Here is a 5,281-nt window from a genome sequence, read left to right on the forward strand (position 1 = left end):
TGATGATATTTGGCTCACTCTGGGTTGGGTTATGGCACTGTTTTGGTTCAGTTCTGGCTAAAAAGATGTGGACCAGTTTTGGGCCGGCAAACACGAACTAATCTGGGCCACACTTTAGCTGTTGATATGGGCCAGATCCGCGCCAGAGGAAATCTGCTGACTGGCTCGCTCTCCGCGCCTCAGTCTGTCGCGCCACATCAAAGAGCGTCAAAACGGCATTTACGGTTTTAATTTCCCGATAAAATATACATAATTTAAAAAATGAGACTTTGTTTCTTATCGAAAAGAACAAAACACAAACCTTACGATTACAGAATGTAATGTATAGTAATAATGTATAGCCTAGTGAAGATCTATTCACGACTGCCCTTACCTGCATAAGAATGTGTCTGGGCAAAGGCTGTTGTAAATAGGGAGCTTTGTCATCATCATCTTCTTTTTTAACGGCGATTGAAAGAGGAAGCAGCGCGGAAAATAACGGATATATTTTCAAAATCTCAGTAATCCACCAATAGAAATAAGGGAAGACATAAAGCAACCAATAGCATTGTTGAATGGGCTGAGATGTGGACTGCCACTGACCTGCCAACAGTTTATATGTGTTTTTCCAAATAAAAGCCAAATGTTAACCACAAGTTAACATATTCCATGGTGTGCCATAGCCAAGCCACATATGGCTCTCAGTTGTGTGCTATCATCTGGACCATCATGGCAAAACATATACGGTTAAAGTTTGGCCCATATGTGCTCAGCCATGCCATACCTAGGCCAAATGTGACAGCTATCAGCCACATTTGGCCCAAACGTTCTTGCTATCTGCTATCTGGGAGCATGAAATATGTATATACAAACATCATTTCTGGCCTAAAGGACATAAAACCCAACTAACAACTAACAGAAGGCCTTTCTGTCGATCAAAGCATAATTTATTTGGAGCCGAACGCATCTTATGAATGAATTGAGATTCTATTAAATGTGAAGAGAGTGGCCTCTCAGTCTGGTGACTGTCTAAAACTGCCCCATGGGCAAAAACATTTCCTAATTAAATATTGATCTCTAAAGAAGGTAATTAACCAACTGTGAAGGTGGTTGGGCACGAAACGATTGGACTGGGAAATGTTGCTTGTATGATCCTGTTCTGGCCAGAGGAGAGACTTATGAGAACAATCTCCTGGTCTGAATAGCATTCTCAACAGATAAACTCCAATTCTGCTCTGACAAAGCATTGTTGAATTACCTTGATTCACAGTTACAGCTTATAGAAACAAATACTTGTGATCACCAAAGCATAACGATAATCTGCTTGATCCTGTGTGGTTTGTCTTTTCACAACTAGCTAAACTCTTCAGCAACACTACAAAACAGCCTGTGTAAATTCTGCACATAATTGTCTGTTTGTTTGAGGGTTGAAAAAAACAACACTGGCTCAAACAATAGTGTGTGTTTGGGTGAATCTCACATTTTTAAAAACCCTTAATGTAGGCCTATTAAAATGACAACTAAAGCAAATGTCTCTCATGAGGACACTGCACTTTGTACTTTGTGGATCATATACAAACTGTCTACAAACAGACTTTGGAGCCTGTAATGTTTACATAACTTATATTAAGCTGTTTTCCACAGAAAAAACATTATACAGAAAAGTTGGCTTAAGACAGTAACCTTGGCAGAGCAAATTAATTTTTCACAGTTTTGATGAAAAATTCAGTCCACAGAAAGAGATCTTCGAGTCTAAATGCAAAGAGCACAACAAACCTCTCTAAAGAAAAAGCCCCTTGTGAGCCTTTGTGCTTTGTGTTTAGATTCTGGGGTCATCGGTCTGTCTGCAGATAGTATTTGTGATTCCAAATAAAAGCCAAATGTTAACCACAAGTTAACATATTCCATGGTGTGCCATAGCCAAGCCACATATGGCTCTCAGTTGTGTGCTATCATCTGGACCATATACCTCAAAAAAATTGTCATCCAAAAGAAAATTCCCTCCAATTCTAAATCCATGGCAAAACATATACGGTTAAAGTTTGGCCCATATGTGCTCAGCCATGCCATACCTAGGCCAAATGTGACAGCTATCAGCCACATTTGGCCCAAATGTTCTTGCTATCTGGGCCAGCGTCAAAACATACCTAACCAGCATATGCTGGTTTTTTCAAGACACACCAATTTGCAGTATCAAGCAGCAAAACTAGTGGGTTTGTACAACTAAAAATAGCTGGAAGCAAGTGAGTCCGGAAGCAAGAACCATCAAATTTACAAATGGCTGCGCCCATTTCCAAAACATGGATTGATGTGCCCTTGAACTGATACAGCTACACTGCTGTTTCTAATGAACTTGTCACAGAAATTATTACAAAGACAGAAATTTGATTAAAGCTACTGCCAGTGTCTTTTTAGATTACAATAATGTTCCTCTGGAGTGAGAACGGTAATGTCCAACTACCTGGTTTGTTTCTGTTTTGAGGTTTATCGTCCACCTTATGCTGATGAGATTCAGCGAAACCCGTGTAATAATGTGTAATAAAGCTTGATTTCAGACATTCAACTTTTAATTTGACAGTGTTCATGAAAATATGTTATTAAATGCCACACTACTCGTCAAATTGCTTTGATGACACTAACTTATTTAACCAACAACTGGTTGTTTGATTTGTTAAATATTTAAGCGATAGCCTATGTTTACATGACGTGCGAACTGAGCTACTATCCCCATTAACCAGCAGATGGGGTCAGTGACTCTTCAATGATTGCCCTTCCTATTTTATCTCCTCCTTTCTTCTTATTCGTCTTCTGAATTCGATTTAAGATTTAAAAATCATTGTCAAGTCATTCTTATTGGATAAGATTCTCCATCATCCACCTCTGTGAAGACGACCTAGATAGCCTACATTGTTTATCTGCATGTAATTTAATGAATGGCCCACTGTTACTGTTTGAATAAATCTAATTTTGCGTTTCTGTTGTGGTCTTTCACTGGGAGATGATTGATGGATAGCAAGTATTCAGTGAGATGGGCCATCTATCTTCTCTACAAGTGACCCTGTTTTAATTCAAGTCCGAAAAACGCTATAACAAGCTCATAAATACAATTAGAGACAAGGGTTTATTGGTCTTGTGTCACAGTAGAGGACAAAAGAGCTCAGATTCAATGAAACGAGTTTAAGTGGAGAAACTGTGGACACAATTAGGCATTAAATCTGCTTCTAGTCTCCTATGCAAACATAATAAATTGTTCTCACAGCTGCTTACATGAATTATACTCACTTCAAATGCTTGCTATTATGAATAATTTATCTTCAGCTGTATGGGTGAGAAGCTAAATCCTATGCTTTGTCACATATGATTAATTTCCTTGCAAATTAGACAGAGCTCTATGCCAGCAGACAAACAGGCCTGTATATAGATGGTGATCTAAACATTGCATAGTCATGATGATTACCTTTGTAAAAAAGAAGTGTGCTTAATTAAATGTGCACTTGTAGTGTACTTTAAATCTTAAAAGTATATTTAAAAGGATTTTAGCTATTGTAAAGCTATTGTAGCTATATGCAGGTAATATATATTGTTAATAAAATAAAAGGCTACTTGAGTGTACTTAAAGAGAATACACTTTTCATGACTTTCATTAAAAAGAGTTTCTTTCTTCTGTTGAACACAAAAAAAGATGTTTTGAAGAATGTTGGTAACCAAACAGCTCGTCTCCATTGACTTCTATAGTATTTTTTCCCCATACCATGGAAGTCAATGGTTACCAGCAACTGTTTGGTAAACAACATTCTTCAAAATATCTTCTTTTATGCTCAACAGAAGAAAGAAACTCATACAGATTTGGAACAACTTGAGGGTGAGTAAATGATGACAAAATGTTAATTTTTTTGGGTGAACTATCCATTTAAGTATACTTTTAAAAATCACACTTTGTAATAATATCAAATGAAATGTTTTACCTTAAAGTGTTTTGTCATGCTTTGAAGAAGTACACCTATTTTGGTGTGTTGACTAACATAAGTGTATGTAAAGTACTTGATTATTATTATTATTTTTTTTAAATTGTAATGTTTTGTTCAATATTACAATTAAAGTTAATATATTTTAAATGTTCTTCATCATTACAAATGTGTACAAATATATTTCAATACATGACAATATAAATTACAGTTTACCATAAATGATTGTCAGTATATTTAACACTTTAACCATAATTTCAAAGACTCCAGAATGATGAAATTACATATGAAGATATACTAAATGGGTAAAAAACACTTTTAGGTTGAACTAATTGCATGTCATATAAATTCAAACTATAATATATGTGTAAATACATTGTAAATACACTGTAAATAACATACAATTTAATGAGCTCATCTCCAGTAATCTGTGTGGTTTATCGAGCGTATGGGGCTTTTTAAAACACAGACACTAAGGAATTAATTACTTTGAATCACATTTTGGACCAACAATATTTCACAGCTCCTACTTGCCTGAACAACCAAGTTCGTATTGAATAATGCTGCTGATTTGCGAGCTCCCAGCATGCATTTCAGCATGACTAATTTATGCAATTGGTATTATAGGCTTATTCTTTTGCTGTTTGCTGCATTTATTATTATGCAGTTGTTGTTGTCATCACTATTATTTATTTGCTGTGTGGTATGTGGTGCTGTTAGAGCTCATCTTTTGCTTATTAATTGAGGTTTGTGTATGAAGTGTTGAACCATGTGTATTTATATAAAGCTATTGAACATCATGTTGTTTGTAAGATTCTGTTTTTAAGAAAATTGCACAGTTCTCATACAGTATACATCCTTTATGTATATGCAATGATGACAAATTAGCATTAGCATTTTGTAATTTCTAAATGATAATTTCCTGAATAAGAAATCTGTGGTTGACTTGACAGGAATTTATTGGTTGAGTGAGACATTTGGCATTTGGTGAACAAACAAATTAAATTTGGCAAGACAAAGTGGGGGACAGTTACTCAAAAATCTCATATATATTTATGACTTAACTTTTCTTAAAGGTCCCCTGAAATGCTTAGAAACACGCAGCGTTACTCTATGTGTTGACGTCATTTTAACTGAAATAGGAAGACAGGGCGGGACATATCAAGCAGCCCCGCCCCTTTTTAAAATAGCCAATAGCGTTCGTTTATATCACAGCTTGGGCTAGAGCCATTCAGAGCCGTTGAGCTCCGTAAAGCCGCATTTGTCAGGGTATGCCAGCCACAATCTCATCCATATTGCTATAAAATATAGCATTCTGTGTAGAATTCAAATAGCTC

Source organism: Sinocyclocheilus anshuiensis, unplaced genomic scaffold (genome assembly GCF_001515605.1).
Source record: "Sinocyclocheilus anshuiensis isolate Anshui unplaced genomic scaffold, SAMN03320099.WGS_v1.1 scaffold2202, whole genome shotgun sequence".
Classification (NCBI taxonomy): domain Eukaryota; kingdom Metazoa; phylum Chordata; class Actinopteri; order Cypriniformes; family Cyprinidae; genus Sinocyclocheilus; species Sinocyclocheilus anshuiensis.